The sequence below is a fragment of the Dermochelys coriacea genome, chromosome 10, assembly GCF_009764565.3.
Source record: "Dermochelys coriacea isolate rDerCor1 chromosome 10, rDerCor1.pri.v4, whole genome shotgun sequence".
Lineage (NCBI taxonomy): Eukaryota > Metazoa > Chordata > Testudines > Dermochelyidae > Dermochelys > Dermochelys coriacea.
In genome coordinates, this window is record NC_050077.1 from 55,647,218 (window position 1) to 55,668,247 (window position 21,030).

Here is a 21,030-nt window from a genome sequence, read left to right on the forward strand (position 1 = left end):
TGGGAGAGGGGTGTGTGTGCGTGTGCAAGGTAAAGAGCTGCACCTGAGCTGCACTCTGCTCCTCATGCTGCTCACCACCAGCTGCTTCAGGTATGTCTTTCCAGATACTCCTGTAATTGGACTGGAATTAAATACTTTCTAACAAAATAGCTGCTGTGCACCAAAGGACGGGCTTCGGTGTTGCCGATCTAAAACATTAAAAAATGATGAGGTTTCTAAAAATAATTTTGGGTTCCCTCCATTTGTTTTCTAGTTTATGACCCGTTAGGGTTCCTCTGTTTTAAAGCTTTTCTCTGCACTATGAGAGCTAACAAGTTCCCTTTTTAGTGAAAGGGTGAGATTCTCCTGTAATCATGTCACTCCAGGAGCGGTAGATTTAAAAACCAACCCACTAACTAGACTTTTTGATAATATCACAAGACTTGCCAAAACTGCATAGGGAAGCCTACTGTTGGCTACACCCAGTTTCTACCCACATTGCCTGTTTGCCCTCTTTTGTGCCTGATGCTATCCTATTGGCTCAAATTTAATTCTCAGGGACAGTGGTGTAATTCTTATAATTCCTGTGGTTCTCTTGAATCACAGGTCAGAGCAGCTGTTGCTACAAGCTTTGACACTGTGCAGCATGAGGCAAGGGACATGGTTCTTCCCTGACCCACTTATTCATCTGATACCACTTTCAGCCCCACCCTCAAGCCATCCTTGTATTCTCTGAAGAAAAGGGCTGAGAGTGTGCCTCTTAGCTGTCAGACTCCTTGTTCTCTCCAGTGTACTCCTATACACCAGCACAAGGCCAGGTTCAGCCTGATTCAAAGCATGTCATAATTCTCTGGCACAGGATAGAGAGGAGTCTCTTTGTAAAATAAGTGCTACCGTTGTTGCAAAACAGTTGTGTTAAGGACATGGCTGGATGAGGCTGGCTTTGAGCTTGGTGGGGAGGTGTGTAATGACATGGGGGAAACTAATTAATAAAAAATACCTGCCTGTCAGACATGGCTGCTGTAATAAGACTGCTTTGGAAAAATCTGACAGCTTCTCACCGAGTCCTGTGCTCCATAGTTCCACCAGCAGCTTCCTTATTCAAAACTAGTCCTCAAAGGCCTGGATGCACAAAAGGAGTGAGGTGCTCATGTGCCAGTTCCAGAACTACTGCAAGGCACAAAATCCTACTGAACCCTGCATTTGCCTAAACTCACTCAGTTCCTGAGTTTTTGCAGGTACCTCTCCTAGTACTTGTTCCTATCTCTGGGCATGTGCAGTGCTGTCTCCTTCCAGGTATTTGGACACCTATCTCCTGCTCAAGCTCCAGAGAGAATAGTGATTCACAAACCAGGGCAAGATAGGCATTCGGCCACCTTCGTCACATGTGGGTCTGGTCTTGTAGACACCCTCAGAGCACACCTGGCACAGCGGGCCCTTCAAGCAAGTTCACACAAAGCAGCCCTGCGGGGGAAGGGGAGGAGGAGGACCTCTCTCATAACTCTTAGCCTAGTGGTTAGGGTACTCATGTGTTGTCGGAGATCTTGGCTCAAGTGCCTGCTCTGCCTGAGTGTGAGAAGGGATTTGAACTGGGATCTGCCACCTCTCAGGTGTGTGCTCCAACCATTGGGCTTTGCTGAATTTGGGCTCCCTCAATCTTTCCTGTTGAAGCTGATGCACTCTGCGTAAATAATTGAAAAAATCATTGGAGCAGGAGGCCTGGATCTTGGGGGGGGGGGGTCTCATTCCTAATCACTGGACCACAGAGTCATTCTCATGTTTGCGTGTGCTCTCTTTCTCTTTCTCCCCCTTCTGTCCAAATGACTCTTCAAGTATGTAATCCAGAAGAGATTGAGGGACCCCCACATCAGCATATCCCATAGCCCAGTGGTTAAGGTACTCATCCGAGAGGTGGCAGATGCTAGTTCAAATCCTGTGGCATGGACTTGACATGTGGACCTCTCCAAGGTGAATACTTTAAGCATGCGCTAAAAGTTATGAGGGTGGTGGTCCTCCTTCTATCCCTCTTGCTAAAATGGTGTAGGGCCTGACTCCAAAGAGTTCCCAGCTGTGAATTACCAGCAGATTGAGGCACCTCCTTGCAGCTTGGATTTAGGAGCCTGTTTCTAAGCAAGGGGCAGGGCTTAGCGCACAACATCAGCTTTTCCTACTGGATAGCTTAGGTGGCTCCCAGTCTATCATGCTGAACTTTTGTGAGTTGTGGTCAAAGGGTACGTCTATGCAGCAAAAATCAACAATGCAGCAGTGAGTGAGACTGGATCAACTGATTGGGGTTCACAGGGGGCTATGGGGCTAAAAACAGCAGTGTAAATGCTTTTAGCCTGGAGTCTGGGTTCTGTGACCTGGCGTGGGGGGAAAGTGATTTTTTTAGGTGTGTGATGCTAAGTGTCAAAATGTCTAACTACTTTTATGCATCTAGGCTAATGTGTGCCCCCTCATCTAGTGGAGACATGCTATCAAACACATTAGTAGTCTCTTGCCTGCATCATTTGTTTGCAGGATATCCACCCCAGATGCTGCATGGGTATATTGGAAAGGGCAGAGGCTCCCTGGCAGCCATCAGCATACCCTCCGAAAGGACAAGATTTAGTCCTGAGTACTGATTTGAAGTGCAGATTACTTGATAATGCTGCATGATTCTTCTCTCTCTTACCTATGTAAATTGGGATTCGTAATCACTGAAGTCAGTTGGGCTTCACCAGTGTAAGAGTGCAATCTGAATTGGGACCAGTATTGTTAATACTGAGTCCTCACTTCTAAACTGAACAAGCCATGCAAAATAAAAGCAGGTTTACGGAAACCTGCCATGTTAGCCCTCCCTGCTTCTCGCTTTTATCCTAAGAACACGAGACTTGTTTTTATTGCCTCTGAATAGAAACATCTTAAATATCTTTCATGTGGAAAATGGATAGAGCTACAGGCTTTTTAAAATCTGTTGCCTTCTGTTCTTCTGAGTGGTTTGTGTAAAGAGGATCTTTCAAAGAGGATTTGGTTAAGGAAAGACTTCCTTTTTTTTACTGAACTGCCTTTCATAGAGTCATAGATTCTAAGGCAAGAAGGGACCATTATGATGATCCAGTCTGAATAAAGTACTGAAGATATTATTACTTTCTTGCCTTGATGTGTGTCCATATTCTCTGTTAGTATAGGAGTTATTTAGGTGCCTACACCACTTGTTGGTGTTTGTGTTTCTTCTCTTTTGACTGTTTGTTTTACAGATCACTAATTCCATAGATTTCAGAATAGCAGCCGTGTTGGTCTGTATTCGCAAAAAGAAAAGGAGTACTTGTGGCACCTTAGAGACTAACAAATTTATTTGAGCATAAGCTTTCGTGAGCTACAGCTAACTTCATCGGGTGCATTTGGTGGAAAATACAGTGGGGAGACTTATATACACACACAGAGAACATGAAACAATGGGTTTTATCATACACACTGTAAGGAGAGTGATCACTTAAGATGAACCATCACCAGCAGTGGGGGGGGGGGGGGAGAAGGAGGAGGAAATCCTTTCATGGTGACAAGCAAGGTAGGCCATTTCCAGCAGTTAACAAGAACATCTGAGGAACAGTGGGGGGTGAGGTGGGGGGAGAAATAACATGGGGAAATAGTTTTACTTTGTGTAATGACTCATCCATTCCCAGACTCTATTCAAGCCTAAGTTAATTGTATCCAGTTTGAAAATTAATTCCAATTCAAAAAACAGACTCCAACGAGAGACTGCTGAAGTTTTTTTGTTGAAGGATAGCCACCCTCAGGTCTGTAATCGAGTGACCGGAGACATTGAAGTGTTCTCCGACTGGTTTTTGAATGTTATAATTCTTGATGTCTGATTTGTGTCCATTTATTCTTTTACGTAGAGACTGTCCAGTTTGACCAATGTACATGGCAGAGGGGCATTGCTGGCACATGATGGCATATATCACATTGGTAGATGCGCAGGTGAACGAGCCTCTGATAGTGTGGCTGATGTGATTAGGCCCTATGATGGTGTCCCCTGAATAGATATGTGGACAGAGTTGGCAATGGGCTTTGTTGCAAGGATAGGTTCCTGGGTAAGTGGTTCTGTTGTGTGGTGTGTGGTTGCTGGGGAGTATTTGCTTCAGGTTGGAGGGCTGTCTGTAAGCAAGGACTGGCCTGTCTCCCAAGATCTGTGAGAATGATGGGTCGTCCTTCAGGATAGGTTGTAGATCCTTGATGTGTTGGAGAGGTTTTAGTTGGGGGCTGAAGGTGATCTGTTATTTTCTTTGTTGGGCCTGTCCTGTAGTAGGTGACTTCTGGGTACTCTTCTGGCTCTGTCAATCTGTTTCTTCACTTCAGCAGGTGGATATTGTAGTTGTAAGAATGCATGATAGAGATCTTGTAGGTGTTTGTCTCTATCTGAGGGGTTGGAGCAAATGCGGTTATATCGTAGAGCTTGGCTGTAGACAATGGATTGTGTGGTATGATCTGGATGAAAGCTAGAGGCATATAGGTAGGAATAGCGGTCAGTAGGTTTCCGATATAGGGTGGTGTTTATGTGACCATTGCGTATTAGCACCCTAGTGTCCAGGAAGTGGATCTCTTGTGTGGACTGGTCCAGGCTGAGGTATCAATTCCATAGATTGATACTTTGGATTACCTTTTTGCTTTTAAAAATATTACTTACAAGTTTAGTTTTGTTTACATTTTTCCCCCCCCCATGTATTCACATGAGACCATTAAGATTTTTGCATATCCTTGGTATTATCCTTGTTGCTTTTGCTAAAACACTCCATTATTTTGCTCTAATAACTGAAATTGCCTTTCTTAGGTTGATGTGTTGCAAATATCTTCACTGTCATAGCGAACGCTGATTCTCTGTTTGTGTGGGTAGACTTTCAATTTATTTAATTCCAGCCACTTTTTAATGGTTGCCTTATGCTTATTGTCTTAGTTTCTGGCTTGTGTTGTATTTCTCAGAATTGTAAAATTATTGGTGCTGGATAGTATCTTTATTGGGTCATTTAACCCATTGCCCTGGATGATGGCAGGATTTCCAGGACACTGAATTTCGAGAAAAGACCTAAGTTTGGCTAAATTTGAATGAAAGAAGAAAAATAATTTTTGTGTTTTACTATGTTTGTCCTGAACAAACCGGGTAACTTCTAGGAAATTACAGTTTTGGAAGGATACAGATACAGGTTATGCTGTATGCACATTTGCTATATTCTTTCAGGCTGCCGGACAGCCTGAGAGAGCTTTCTCATTTGTCATGCAATACAATAAAATCTGATGCAGATTTGCAGACCTGCACAATAGTGATAACAGCCAAGCCTATTTCAGCACTGCACAGGATTTACTAGGGGGTATAATTTAGTAAATTGTTGCCAGAGTTTTATTTGCAGGTCTATTGCTATTGATAGTCAGTCATTCTGTGGGCAAAGCAGTAGCTGTTTTATTTTCTTGCAAAAACCTGTCAAACCTGTGTGGATGGATGGAGGGGAAATCTTTCTCAAGATGTGAACAAACGTTTTAGGATTAAAAATCTTTGGGCCTGGCAGTGGCTAATCCATATTCCTTTGAGCAGTTCTGTTGCCTTCAAATGGATTGTTCATATGGGTAAAGTGGAACTACCAATGAGAGTAAGGAAGGATTTTTAGGATTAGGCCCTTCATTAATGAAGTGAGAACATTTTATTTTTATAGGCTACTCATGCTTTAACCTTCCTGTGCTGATCTGTAAAATGTTTGGTCCCTAGACTGGAAATGGAGTCCTTCTCCAGAGGTTAGTGATGCTTTTAGGCTGTGGTTGGAAGAGAATAGAGAGGGGAGAGAAAAAAACAAGAATAGATAGCTCCTGTCGTTATGGTTCCAAGTCGAAATGATGAAACTGAAATATCTGTGGTTAGCTGCTTAAAATCTGCAGTGGCCTAAAGTAATTTGGATTAGAAGCAAATTGGAATATTTTTTAAGGGATTTTAAGAGACATCTCATGGTAATCCTAACAAGCTATAAAACAACTGATTATGCATTCAGATCTACTTAAAACTGATAGAGAATTACATGCATTTGAATTTTTACAATTCAGTTTCTCACACACAACGTGCAGGGTCTGGATATGTTTACTTACTGTTTGGTAATATATGTGTGTGGGTGTTTCTTGTTTAGTTTTTATTTTTTTAGCTCACTTGACAGCTATTGTCTGTCATTTCTCACCCACTTTTTCACCCCCCATTATTATATCCAATTTGAGTTCTAGAGCATCATCTATGCAGTAGCTGGGTGCTGAGCAGTGCTAAGCAGTCTTTGTCAATTTTTTAAAATTACATTTTCAGTTCAACTATGTATTCATATGAAGGGCCATTTTTAGTACATTACTGTTTGTATTTCAGAGGCCACCGGGGAGCTGTACCCTGAATATTCAGCCTACCATGCAGCTTGTGTGGCAAGGGAGAGAGGGTGACACAAATTTCCCCAAAAGAGGTGGGGAAAAGGTAGGCCAACCTTTCTCTCTACCAGCCTGGTAGGTGCACCAGGGAGTAGGCTGCTTCGTCTCAAGGGCCCTGTGCGCTAAGGAGCTTGGGGGAGTGATGGTTTTTTGAGGGCCAGCATTGGGGCAGCTCTTGCTGTAAACTTTAGCTAAAGGCCACACTCTACACCAAAGTAAGTGTAATGTGAATGTCTAAGAGTTTAAAAAAACCTTAACTTCTATAGATTAACAGTAGAATTGGGCTGCTTTGAATTTGTCTATTCCCAGAAAGCTCAGACCACATGCAAGTGGGGAAAATTGGATTATTGCAATATCTTAGGTGCATATTGCTGCTCTTATGTCACCAGTATCTTTAGAACCTTCATGTATTTTGTAAGGAAAAAAAACAAAAAAACATAATTTTTGTGGGTTGGGAGAAAGTAAAGGTGTAAGGTGCTCTGATGAAGTCATGATGGTCTGATAACTCATAGGACATTATCAAAATAGCTTGTTTTTCAGGGAGTGAGGGGGCTGGAAGGGAGCTGAGCATTCTGATTAGAGTGCCCACCTGTGTTGTAATTTTAAATAGCCAAGTGTCATAATCTGAACTTAATTTAAGCATTTGATCAGCGTTTCACTACTGTTAAAGTTACGCTAATTTACAATTTGGAATGAGTATCAAGTCAAATGGTATAGTGGGCATCTTAATTGTGGATTAAATACAACTTACCACATTGCCAGCATGCAATGTAATGGACAAAATAATTATCAGAATATTTTAAATTTGCTTTTTGTTTCTCCTGTTCGTATTATTGCCTATCGCTATATTGAAAACTCGACTTTCCTATTCATTGCATGCCTTTCTTAGATTATTACATATAATATATAATACCTTAACTGTGTTTAAAATGCCCCTCATAGAAATATAAAGGGATAAAGGAAACAACTGTATTGAGACCTTAATGAAATCATGCGCCTTTTTGACTACTGTGTGCCAGTTTCAGTTTAATTTTCACATTAGTGTAAATCTAAAGTAACAATTTCACTAGTTACTCTGGACTTACTTTGGTGTAACTAAGATAAGAGTCTGGCTTTATTCCTTTAAGAGCAAAGGAATGAAGCAGATTATTTATCTGAATTTGCTTATGTTTATAAATATAGTTTGGCAGTTAAGAGATGCAAAGTGACATGATTGTAATTCATTTTAAGTTCAGAATGATTGTTTTCCTGAGGAAAAGCTCTAGTGGCTCAATAGCTTATCTTTCTCACCAACTGAAGTTGGTCCAATACAAGATATTACCTCATCCACCTTGTGTGTCTCTCTGTTTTCCAAACCACACACTATGCTTTAGGACCATGCGCTGCTTTGCCAGGGATAACCACTGTGAAGCAAGTGCTTATGTGGTAAAAATGTGTACTAGGAGAATCTCAGAAGCTGAGTTGCCCCATTCTGTGCTGTCATTGGGCTAGGCCAGTTGCTGCCAAAAATGATGAGTATGGTCTTAAAAATCACAGAAAGGCTACTCTGTTGAAGACATAAAGTGAGAGGGAATTCCATGTATAATAGGCCTAATGTGCTTCTTCTCAGGAGCACATACCAACCCTTCCTCCCCCTCAGTATCTGTCTTACCAACTTGTCATTGGCTTTCCACCATCAGTTGGGTGAATAGGACTCCTCAAAGAGGTTTGCATGCAGTAACTCACCGTTGTCTTTTGCAATAGAAGTAGTGATTAATTCTCTCCTTTACTTATTGCTGTCAGTTTTTTGTGAGGGACGGATGAGGGGGAGAGCAGAGATCATAACTTGGTGGGGGTTTACTCTTCCCATGGTGCTTCTGGGTAAGTGTGTCTATTTTTGATAAGTTGCAAATGTTTTGTGTAAATATACTCTGCCATTGAGCATTTACTTACTATAGGTTTCTTCCCCCTTTACTGCATTATGGATGGAAGTGTCCGACCCTTGATAAGTGATGATGATAAAGTAGTAATAGAGGTTCTTCATAACACTATACAGACATCAGCGAATTAATCATTCCAGCACTGTTGCGAAAGGGGAAACCAATGCCCTTCTTTTCACATATCTAATATGTTTGCATTTAACTGACTGTTTTTGTTGTTTTTGAAGAAAATGAAGAATACATACTAATTTTGAACAATGAAAGTTTTGATGCTTTTTTTTTATTTAGCACCTGGAATCTTCAGGCACAGTACTTCAAATGAAATCATCATATATTAGCATACAAATTAAGCAACTCTGTTATCCTGAGTTTCTCCAAACTCTTCTTTCAGAAAGCAAAGGAATGAATTGATGTTGAATTGCTTGCACAACCAGGAAGAAAGCTGTTCATGTGCTGAATACAAGTAACTGAACAAGAGGTTTTACATACAGGGACTGAATAGCACAAAGTTTTAAGATGGTAATTACAAATCTTGAGCTCTTTCCTTAAGAAAAAAATCCTTTGGATTTAAGCTGCCATAAAATATTTCCCCCTTTGTCCGGTAAAATCATACAAGTTGGTGCTATTAAACTAATTGTCATCCTCTTTATAGCTGTAGTTTAATGAAGATTTATTACAGGTCTTTTCACATACATGCCAGTTATTACACAGAGGATGAAGTAACATAGCTTAATGGTTCATGCAAAATTTCTAGAGTAGGATGAAGTAAGTGCCAAAAATGTTGTGTATTCCACATGGAAAACATTTTTGGTGTACAGCTGAAATCCAGTTTTGGAATGAAGATAGGCTGACCAGATAGCAAGTGTGAAAAATCGGGATGGGGGTAATAGGCACCTATATAAGACAAAGCCCCAAATATTGGAACTGTCTCTATAAAGCCAGGACATCTGGTCACCCACAGTGAAGATGAAGCATCTCATAATGTTCAATAACTGGGGGTGGGGGGAAAGGGGTGCCTGCACATGACACTTCATCATGCTTACCTTACACTTCTGTTTACAAAATTTAACGCATGTTGTTATGCTTAAAAGCGAATTTATTTAGCAAGGTGCTGAGCATCTTCCCCTCAGGATAATGAGAGATGAGGGTGCTGAAGGCACTTAGCATTGCATGGCCTGCGGAACTTGGCCAAGTAGAACTACTTTGAGAAATGTTGTTAATTCTCAGCTGGTAATTCTTTTGAATAAAATTCATATGCTGCCTTAGCATGGCCAAAATCTCATGAGAAATGTTGCTGCTGTTGGTTTTTGTGAGATTTAAGCTGAATCTAAATTGGAACTAGAAAGGAGTTTTTTCCTGATGTGGAAGAAAATTGGAGGGGCAGGGAAAAAATTGGTCTGTCCCAGAAATGTCTCCAAACTCAGAGCCTTCTGGAATTCAGAGGAGTTTTAGACCAAGGTTTTGGTTCTGACTCCTCTAGCTTTAACGTAGTAGTTGGTAGATTTTCCCTTCCCCCCGCCCCTCCCTGCTGAATCTCTTCCATTCCGTAACTCATTAGGCAGTCCTAAAAGCAGAAGGAAGAGCTGTAAAAAAAAAATCAGTATTCTCAGTAGAGTCTAGCTATTTATCTACGTATTGTCTGGCTCTAGAACCATGATTGAGAGAGTGGTTTATGATCAAACATTTCTTAACATTGCCATTTTGCAGAATATACTCTAGGCTTTGTGTTTCTGAGTTTCTTTGCAGAGTTATACCTCTCTGGTCCAGTTTTTGACATAGTTGCTTTCTTTTCTTTCCATGTAACCATATCTTTAGTCAATTATTAGGTTCTTCCCTTCTACTTCACCCCTGTGTCACTGATTCAGAGCGATTTGGGTTGCTTTGTAAACTGGGCGCAAGCAAACAATATGCGTTTTAATATGCCTAAATGTATCCATCTAGGAACAAAGAATGTAGGCCATACTTAGAGGATGGGGGACTCTAGCCCGGGAAGCAATGACTCTGACAAAGATTTGATGGTCAAGGTGGATAATCGGCTGAACATGAGCTCAATGTGATGCTGTGGCCAAAAGAACTAATGTGATCCTGGGTTGCATAACCAGGAGTATCTTGAGTAGGAGTAGAGAGGTTATTTTACCTCTGTATTTGGCATTGGTGTGAAAGTTGCTGGAATAGGACGTCCAGTTCTGATGTCCACAGTTCAAGAAGGATGTTGATAAATTGGAGAAGGTTCAGAGAACAGCCCCAAGAATGTTTATTTTGGGGATGTTCTAAGGCCTGTGCTGTACAGGAGGTCAGACCAGGTGATCGTATTGGTCCCTTCTGCCTAAGAATCTATAAGATGAGCAGCTTTCTTTGGAGAGACAGTACACTTTAGCATCATTAGAGATTTTTAATCGCAGGTTAGATAAACACCTGTCAAGAATGGTCTAGATAATAGTTAGCCCTACCATGAGTGCAGGGGACTGGACTAGATGACCTCTCGAGGTTCCTTCCAGCCCTATGATTCTATCAACCCTTTTAATTTTGTGCCCAAAAAGTTAAGGGAGTATTGCTTCCTCCTTGACCTTAACAACCACACTTTCTTGAGTTTGGCTGGGATCTGTAAAGTTATCCATCAGGTCAGTTTTGCCAGGGAACCTGCCAGCACGTCAGCATATGCTTACCTAGGAGTGCTGTTTGTTCATTCAGAGTGCATACATAGTTCTGTGACTTAGACTTCAGAAATTGCTGCAGTATGGTGCAGTGGTACATCAGCTAACTATGCCCCCTTTGACGCTGAGCCCCAGGATTGTTTCTCATTGCAAATAGGTTTGTTAGTACTCCTCAGTCCCACTGTGTAAAGGACCTGTGATGTCAGTATAATTAAAGATGAGTTAATTTCTTCAAGCAGGTTGCAATAAGATAATGTAATGTGGTTATACAATATAGTATAGTATGAATCACCTAGTTTGGAATTTGGAATCCTATTGTACAACAAATGCATCTTGATAAGTGAAGAGAATGTGTTCCGTGGAACCAGATTATCAAAGCAAGCTCAATTAAATCTGACCTTAGGGATCTGTCGAATCACTTCAATAGAAAGCATCAGTATCCAGGGTATTGTCCATCAGAGTTGTACCATATTCATTCCATGTCTCTTCACAAGCCTTTTCAATAAGTGGGCAAATAATTCTGGTGCATTTATTAGGAAAAGATGGACATTTTAAAGGATAACAAGTGAATTAGAATGTTAACTTAAAAAAATTCTAGTTTTGGACAGGGCACTCTTTAGAATGTTTTGAATCTAAAAAAGAAATGGACAAAACCCCTTCTGTTATCCGGCTTGTTTATTAAAGTCCCATCTGTGAGAAAGAAAAGGACTGTAAAAAGTGCTGGCAAATGCACAAATTAAACAAATTGAAACATGATGGAAAATGTCTTTTTGCTGACTTTCATTTATGGTAACAGTAGATGATGTAATTATAGATGGTAAAGAATTTTCAGACAGGTATAACTTTGTTTTCCCAAATTGGTAGTATTCTTAATACAAGGTGAAGCTGTTGAAAAATCTTTTTGTATATAGACATACTGGATTTACCATTAACTACATGCCTCTCCAGTCCTATTCATTTAATTTATAGAATGGTGGTTCTTCTACCCATTTGGAGGTTGAGCTAAAATATTGCTACTTTGAATACAGAATTGAAGTCAAGTAGAGTAACAAAATTGCTGTAGAGCTCATTGCCCTTGGTAAGAATTTTCATCACAGCCAAATTATCTTGGGACTCTTGCCTTGCAGGTCAAGTCATATGGATCAGAGGGTACTAACTGCAGCCAGTTCACCTCAGTGCTTAATCTTGTTCTGCCTAACAACTAACACACAGCTGTGATCTAAGACTGATTCAGCAAACCACTTAATATGCTTAGCCTTAAGTATGTGAGTAGTCCCATCCTTAACTAAGCGCATAAGCATCTGTTTGAATCCCAATGACATCAGTAGGGTGTGCTTAAGTATCTTGCAAAATTTGTGCACCAGTGGGCCAATCCTGTCAACGTTTACTACTAGGTGTAGTGCTTAATACTGTGAGTAGTCCTGTTGACTCATTGGAACTAGTTAAAGTATTAAGCAGTGCACCCAGTAGTGTTTTGCGTGATTGTGCCCTATACCACTTCTGATGTGCCTTCAATGTGAGACCCATCATAATTTGGAAGAACTTTGGCTCTTAATGATACTAGTTATAGGGGTGATGCCCCTTACTTAAAAAGAAAAAGAGTACTTGTGGCACCTTAGAGACTAACAGATTTATTTGAGCATAAGCTTTTGTGAGCTCACGAAAGCTTATGCTCAAATAAATTTGTTAGTCTCTAAGGTGCCACAAGTACTCTTTTTTTTTTTTTTCTTTTTGCAGATACGACTAACACGGCTGCTACTCTGAAGCCCCTTACTTAGTATTCTTGTTTAACTTCTTCTGCAGAAATTCCAGACACCATCTCAGTAGCTGCTGTTTTGCCTTCTGTTTTTCTACAGAAATTGAATGCCAAAGTGTTGTGTGCTGGCTGGCTGTTAATGTAGAAAATGCTGTTCAAACAAAATTTATTAAAAATGGAATTTAACCTAAAATTGGAGTTAAGAGTTAAAATCTCTCTCTACTCCAGGAAAACAAAGTTGATCCAAACCCTAGCACTTAATCCAAGTCTAAAAATGAAACAAATAAACATTAACTGAATATGGAGTTGTGTATGGAGAGTTCAAAGGCACAAACTTTATTTTATTCCCCCACCCCCACCGAGCCCAGGGATCTAGAAGGAGAAACAGATTGATGCTGGGTACCGGGCTTGTGTGGAGTTTCCTGTGCGCCACTGTCTCCTTCCCTCAGGGTGTGTGGAGAACTTATGCTGCCGGGAACCCTCTAGCTCCCTCCCCTTCCCCCTGGCAGGGTCTTCTATGTATGAGCTGGGCTCTGCCAGATCCAGCAGCCCCTAGTGGTGACCAGCAGCACTGTAGCCCATTTCTGTAGGGGAAAGAAAATTCTGTGCTCACAACATTAATTTCTGCAAAATTCTGCATTGCGCAGTGGTGCAGAATTCCCCCAGGAGTAGTATATTCTAGCTAGTGGGAAGAAGCCTCCACTGGTTTGTGTAATATATCCTACTTTTACTTTTGACAGTTTATTAGAAGGATGGAAATGAACTCTCTAGAAAAGTCAAGTAGTGAGAGAATCCACAATGCTTGGTGTGAGAGGCATGTTGCATATTCCCCGTCTTAATATCAGTCTTTCAGGAGTACAGATGAGATAGTTGGAACCTATTTAAGGCTCACAGGTGCCTAGAGTAAGGTTCTTCCCTTCCACATTGTTCTTCATTCACATTGTGGGATCACATTGGCCCCCCCCCCATCACATTGAAGACTGGAACGGGTTACATCTTTTGAGGGCCTGACAGCAGCCTCCTCACTTAAAACATGGCCTATGTGTCACTTGCTGCTCTTCAGAAAGGGTAGACCTCCAGATCCACATGGTTTCTTGGGGACCTACCATTACAGATACTGAAAGAACGTGGCTTGCTCCAAAGTAGATAGTTGCTTTAACACCAAATCCTCAGACTCTTGTATCCTATCTTATCACACCAACTGTTCAAGATCTCATTTTATGAGACTAAATTACTACCAACCTTAGCTACACTTCTGAACAATGCATAAATTATTCTAATATCTTACTATAGCTACCTGAGCTTTGAATATTGTTCAGCTCAACCAGTGATCCAAAAGCTTGTGCTTGGGATCATCCTGTTCCTGATGCTACTGGGAGGACTTTAGGCCCCTAAACAAATGAAGTTATATGCAATTCTTTCATCTGTGACAGTAATACTACAGAGGCTCAATCTAATGTAATAAAAAAATTGAAGCACTATTCAGTAAACATTCCTAGCATATATTAAAATGAAAACGTGTTTGAGAGGAAACAATGTAATGGAAATTGCTTGTACAAAAATTCCTTGCATGTTGCTTCAAGTAAATTTTATTTGATTTATTTTTCTGTGATTGTAACATTTATGAAAAAGATACAATTTTATCCAGAAGTCTATGTTGTTTGTTTTTGTGCATATGTATTGTGCCCAGCTATTTGGACCTTCAGTTTCAACCAAAGATTGATTGTTTTTCACTTCTTTATGAGAAATCAATAGTAAAGAATGACCACGGTAGATTAAAAAATCTTTATAAATCACATATGAGCATAGATATAGATTTAGTACTAACAATGTTTGACAAGCATGGATTAGCAGACCAGCCCTCAGTCAAATCTACAAACACAGATCCACAAAATCATAGTGCATGCATTCCACAAACCTTGTAGCCAAAAGAAATCTGGTAAGTAATCCACTTGTTTCTTTTAATGAACAGAATTTCATCCTTAGTTTGGCAGTGTACATGAGTGCCATTTCCACTATTTGCCTCTTTAGGAGACAATCTCTTGTCCCTTTGTGTCACAGTCGTCATGTATTTTAAATGGCACTGGTTGAGTTGAAGATTTTTTTTTTCCCACCTCATCCACACCATCTGCAAAATCTTTACTGATGGAACTCTCCTGAGTTCTGGGTAATCTTGCCTTGGCTCCGTAACCATTGCATGTTGGCTCCATAGCAGATTTGCATTGCCCTTGGCACCATAGGAGTGATGTATGTTTATTGCTTGTGAGGAGCTTTGCCTTATTTTGGGGATAGTATCAATCAGATCAGAAGTGGTCTGTTTGAGACTCTGAAAACAGTAGAACCCTGAGAGATGAAAAATGTACCCTTGATCCTTCAACTAGCTACTTGGGAGAGGGACTCTTGTCCTTTGTGGTTGATGTAAGGCCAGTGGGCGCTCTGTTGATTATTATTTCTATCTGTTAACACTTTTCTTGTAGAGAGCAAAATGCCAGATGGTCTTTATTAATGATTAATTAGCTCTGCTATCTTTTAACATTCATGTAGTGTATATTTTTATTGACAGCTTGAAATTTTAGTTCCAGTTGCCATTCTCTCTTTAACAGAATATTACCAAGAAAGTGATGCTGCAAACATGGAATCCACAGACTTTTTTGGAACTCTCTGTCTTTTCAGATCAGAGTGTATAGTGTAAGTGAAATTCTGGGAATTCGATGGAGATTCTCTTACTGACAGCAGACAAAAATAAAGAGGGTCATGCTGATTTCTTTAGTCTTTGATACTAGGAAACTGTTGACCATGAAGTACTGCTTGCTTGCTTGCGGGAGCGTGCAGCCTGGCATTTCTCTGAAAATTCAGGCCCACTGACTAGTCAAATTGGACAGTTTCTAGTCCTCTTGGGAAGGTTTTTTCAACTGGATCTCATCAATATATTAGTGTAAGTGCTATGGTAGGGGTGATACGTTTTGAACTACAGTAACATAGGTGTGCTGCTGATACAGAAACTGAAAAGGAAACTTATCCGCTACTGTAAGTTTCCTTTTAATCAAACCCAGAGCTTAAAGTTTTACAACTTCACCTGTTTCTAGATGAAGTACAAACCTGTATGTAAGTGACCTGTCTGCCTCAACCATGACAAAAAAGGAAGAGATGTTTGGCAGAAGGAAGCATTTAGAGGATTGGGCTGGTGTGACACTTGCACAATTTAGGAAAAGTTTATACTTTTTTGTTTCTAACCCAAATGATTCAGTCATCTAGGAAAAGATGAGGCCTGATCAGTATTATGAGTTGTTTTGATGGCTTATAGAATTCTGATATGTGATCAGTATGGTACATGATCACTGATGTTCCTTTGACAAGTTGGTAGTGCTGTTAGTGTGGGTGGATATCCATTTTATATTTTTTTTTATTATTGGTTCTTACTTCCAGACCTTTGTAGTTCAATCAGCTTAGATGGGCTCAGGTTCTTAAACATATCACATATCATTACAGCTTTCAGTGATTTAGGTTTACTTTTGATGGAAAAGGTGGACTCTTTCAGATTTGGGTGGGGAATTTTTTGAAAATGACAGTAAATAAATGTTTAATCTCCTTAGGTGTTTCTCATTCATTTTTTATTGTGTTTTTAAAATGTTTTAAAATAGACTATATGTTTTTAGGGTAGTCTGTAGGGGTGAGTGTAGGGCTGGTATCCACTAATAATAGATGCCTCAATTTTTGAGTGTCCAGTCTGACATACCTTGGGGCTGAATAGCCACAATTTTGATTTGAAAGCAGTAGTGGAGATGTAGGTACTCAACTTCTCTGAAAATCAGGCTGAAGTTGAGAATCAAAAAAACAGGCATCCAAAAATCATTGACAGCTTCTGAAGATATAGGCTTCTCTGACTCAGTTTCTCCAAATGCAAAATAAAAATTATACATCCCTACTTTTCCTGTTACGAAGATTAACAAATTAACATGTTTTGATGTACTGAATAATGGGACTTGTGTCTTTGCATCAAGGGGAGAGCAGTCTCTCATTCAGTGAGTCATCAGTGTACAGTTTTTTCAGGACTAGTGTGGAATAGGGAACCCATGACCATCTTTGGTGCAGGATTTGACACCAAGACTGGACGTCTGCCTTAATCAGAACTCCTATGAAATGGGAGTTTTACTTGAGTTTGGACTGCAGGATTTGGCTATCAAAACAAAATTAAGCACAAATTTCCCCCTTTCTTGACTGTTCCCAAGTAATACGCAGATATAGAGTGGCAGCCACTGGCTATGTCTACACTGCAGTAAAGCACCCTTGGCTGTCCTGTGTTAGCTGACTTGGGCTCATGGGGCTATAAAATTGCAGTGTAGACCTTCAGACTTGGACTGGAGTCCATGGGAGGGAGGGTCCCAGAACCCAAGTTCCAGCTTGGCTCTGAAAGTCTACATTGCAATTTTATAGTCCCACAGCCCCATGTTACCCCATGTAGATCAAGCAGAATGCTTCGAATACTTGGGGTTCGTACTTTGACAACGACTTGTTGAATTTTTGCCAGAAATTTCTTTGCATGTTCTTTGTTCAGTCCATCCCAGATTGCCAACTGAAGAGTGTGAATACCACACCTCATCAGTTGGACTTTTGAGTCGTCCTCATGAAGCCATGTTGGAAGTATGAGGCTAGAGTCATTAATCCATTGCGCAGCAGCATCCATGTTGAGTTCGATTTCATCCATTCCTTTAGTTCCTTCATCAAGCAAAATAGCTTCAGTTCTGTCCACATCCCTGTTCTCAGAGGTAGAAATGGTTTCATTGTCCTCACTCAAATTTTTGACGGCACACATCATGTTTGCTGCATTGTCAACGCAGATGCTCAGCACTTGCAATTCACTGATCCCAAATTTTTCTAAAATAGCGCTTACTTGACTTTTCACGTATGAAGAATTGTGACTCCCTTCAATGTCAATTATGTCCAAGGTTTTTACCATGGCTTTATCTTTTCCTTCTTCATAGTACTGAGCATTGATTGCAAGGAAATTTCTGTTTCCATGGGTTGCCGCATCCATTTTCAGGTAGCACAACTTTTGCTCCAGAGCTTTCTTGAACTCTTCATGACCAGACTTAGCTGTGCTGACAACTAAATGATGAACCGCATCGTGCCCTGTCAAAACGCCAAGCTGCCGACCCATTTCACCTGCAATTTTTTGGAATCCTTTGTTCTTCAGCCTGAAGGTAGTGAGCAGAGTTGAACTCGAGCAAACCATTTCTATTAGCCCTTCACAGAAAATATTGGCATCCATGGTGACTGTAACCTTTGAGGACTTCAAATATTAGTCAAGTTTTGTTTGCTCAATTTTGAGTTGCTTTTCAGATGAAGCTTTGAAAACGCCTGTAGAAAAGATTTTTTACGAAGAGCCAGATGAACGTCATTTAGCCGCATCAGCTTTCTGTTTTGCCTCATCTTCCTGGTCCTTTTTTGTAACCAGAGCCGCGTAGTTTTCAGGATGGGTACATTTTACATGCCACCAAAGGTTGAAACTTTTCATGGCACTTGCTTCACTTATCTTGAAGCTACATGGTTTGAGCTCGCCACTCACTTCCTTTTCTACCTTGCACGTTGCCAGTTTCTCTGATTTTCCCAAAAGCCCAAATTTGGGCTTTTCAAATTCAAAAGTAAAGACGTCGTTGAGATCCTTTTCCGTAAATTGGCTATCAATCATGGGGGGCAGATTTGATTTTTTTTTTTTTTTTTTTTTTTTTTTTTTTTTTGTTGAAGCCATGGTCAAATCTTCTTGTGCTGCTACCACATCCAAATGTTTCTTGTTATGATCTTCGAAAAGCAATGAACAAAAGCATTACATTTTTTTTTATAATGTACCTGCTTGTGATATCTTAACCACTTAAGGTACTTCGAATTTATTTTGGATTTTCTGGACGAAAATTATCACTTTTTCTTTTTACACAAAATTATTATTAAAGCATATTTTAATATTTTAACATGTTTCTTGCAGTTTTAATGAAGTAAGAAGTATTTTAATATACATAATTAATATATATTTGTATTTATAAATTTCAAGTTTTCCTTATGAAATTTTGTGGTAAAATATTTGAAATATTTCCCAAGTTTTTAATTAATATCTCGAAAACACTTCAATATAGATATATCAATGAAATTTGGCAAGTGCCATAATGTTCGTACGTGCTATCGCTGTTCTACAACATTAATTGTTGGGAAAAGTAACAAGGCTAAAAGTTACAAGGTTGAAAATAAACTTTAACAGGAAAGCGGATTCAAATTGCGCAAACAGTCCTTTTTAGTAAAAAGAGCAAATTTTCAGAAATAGGTTTTTGCTTCATCAGCCTGAATAGATTATACAAGATAGAACCTGTTGTTTGCTCTATCTTGTATAATGTTTCCAGCCTGATGAAGGAAAAACATATTTCTGAAAATTTGCTCTTTTTACTAAAAAGGACTGTGTTTGCAATTTGAATCCACTTTCCTGTTAAAGTTTATTTCCAATGTTCTATCATACAACATCATTCAAATAAAATTATTTAAACTACAGGTGTCGTGAACTGGGGGACTGAGCCAATTTTATTTAATATTTTTTAAATCTTCGACTATTTAACAGATACGACCCTGGAATATGATTTAATGCTAAAACATGCATCAAAATGGTACTCTTAATTTATTTTATATAATTAACCGTTTCCGAGAAAACTGTTTAAAATTTTTAATCTGCTTAGATGCTTAGAATGATGCAAACAATTTTACTTATTACTTATTTTTCAACTTTAGAACCATACATTTTAAATGTAATAATAAATAATAATCAAAAATTATTAACTTATTATGGAACATAATATTACTGCTCGTAGCCAGGGCAGTCAATTGCAAGCCTTTCTTGAAATATGAAATAAAAATGACCAACTGCTAGTTCGGGATGCCTATGGTTTAAATAATTCTGGATAATGTACTATGGTAGCACATACTAATGCTAAGACACAGACATAATTTCATTACTTTATATTAAATCATTTTTGAGATATTAATCAGAAATTAACTTTTCATCACTCCTTGAAGGGACTGTAGCTCCCTTAGGAAGAATTTTAGGACACGTGTTCACAAAAACATTTTTTCTTAAAATGACCTAAGGATTCACCCCCAAAGTTGTGTTGGACAGTTTCCAATCACTCTGGATAATCACAAAAATCACTCCTAATTTATGCAAAAATGTTTACTGTATATTTATATGCCTTCTGCATGCAACTTTTCCAGTAAATTTAAAATTACAAACAATGCTACCAAAAGACCGTTGAACAGATGACATATAAAATAAGTCCGCCAGAGTGATACGGGAGCATGAACTAATGAACAAATGTACCGGTAACTGGAGCCTGTGTGAGAAATGAGCTTAAATGGTTAATATCTCTTGTGATATCTTAATATATCAATAAACAAACAGTATTTTTTTGGCAATATACTTGTTTGTGATATCTTAAATGTTGCATCTTGCGTCACACTTTTCCGTAATCGCGGCACTCAGCGAGTCTCATTGATCAACTTTTACAAAAGAAGTATCAACACATATTAATCTAACTAATCTACATGAGTACATACTCGCCTAACCTTGGTACAAGGGTGGGACCAGTCTGTAGTGTTGCTGTACGTCTGATAATTATCTGATTCTTTAATAAAAGATATCTCCAAAAAACTTTGTAATTTTGTATCTGTATATCAAATCTTGATTTTCAGCCAAAGTGAGAATAACTGTGACGTATTACGTAAAGTGGTAAAGTAGATGTTAATATCAATTGTTATACAAGCAAACTTTTTTGCACCTTTAGGACTTTCTTGCTAAATATAATTCATATTGGATTGGATTGGATTGAAAATGGAAAAAAAAACCCTGGAGCAGTCAAGATTTTCTGTGCTCCAGCTGTGCTCTGGCTCCGCTCCAGCTCCAGGCAAAAACCTGCAGCTTCACTGCTCCGCGGTCCAGCTTCAGGCTCCGCTCCAAAGCCTTGATAGCACATACTGTACATTTGTGGCTCTTAAAATTATAACAACTTGGGCCTGCCAGCCACAAAACACAGCGCTGACATCCAAGAGTGAGATTAGTCAAGAACTGGGTACCTGTATGTATTTTAAGCCTTGGAAATCTACAGTATGTCACTGCTTGAATTTAATGAGCAGCCAACAGGTTTTGTAAAGATATAAAAAGAATATAATAACTGCAATTTAGAATATTTTACATGTGGGGGCCGAAATGCTGACCATGGTGAGTTTTGCCAGCATGAGTGTTGGTAAGAGAATGCAGAGA

General features: G+C 39.5%; 1 protein-coding gene across 7 annotated transcripts in view; it reads left to right on the forward strand.

Moving 5' to 3' along the window:
• Positions 1–21,030, forward strand: part of APBA2 (amyloid beta precursor protein binding family A member 2) — a 206,576-nt gene that overhangs the window by 22,317 nt on the left and 163,229 nt on the right. Inside the window, exon 1 of one of the 7 annotated variants that reach the window (XM_043493839.1) lies at positions 8,188–8,268. The exons of the other annotated variants lie outside the window; for them this stretch is intronic. The gene's annotated coding sequence lies outside the window, so the exon portion shown is untranslated. Of the gene's footprint in view, positions 1–8,187; positions 8,269–21,030 lie in introns of those variants that run through there. 7 annotated transcript variants of the gene reach the window in all.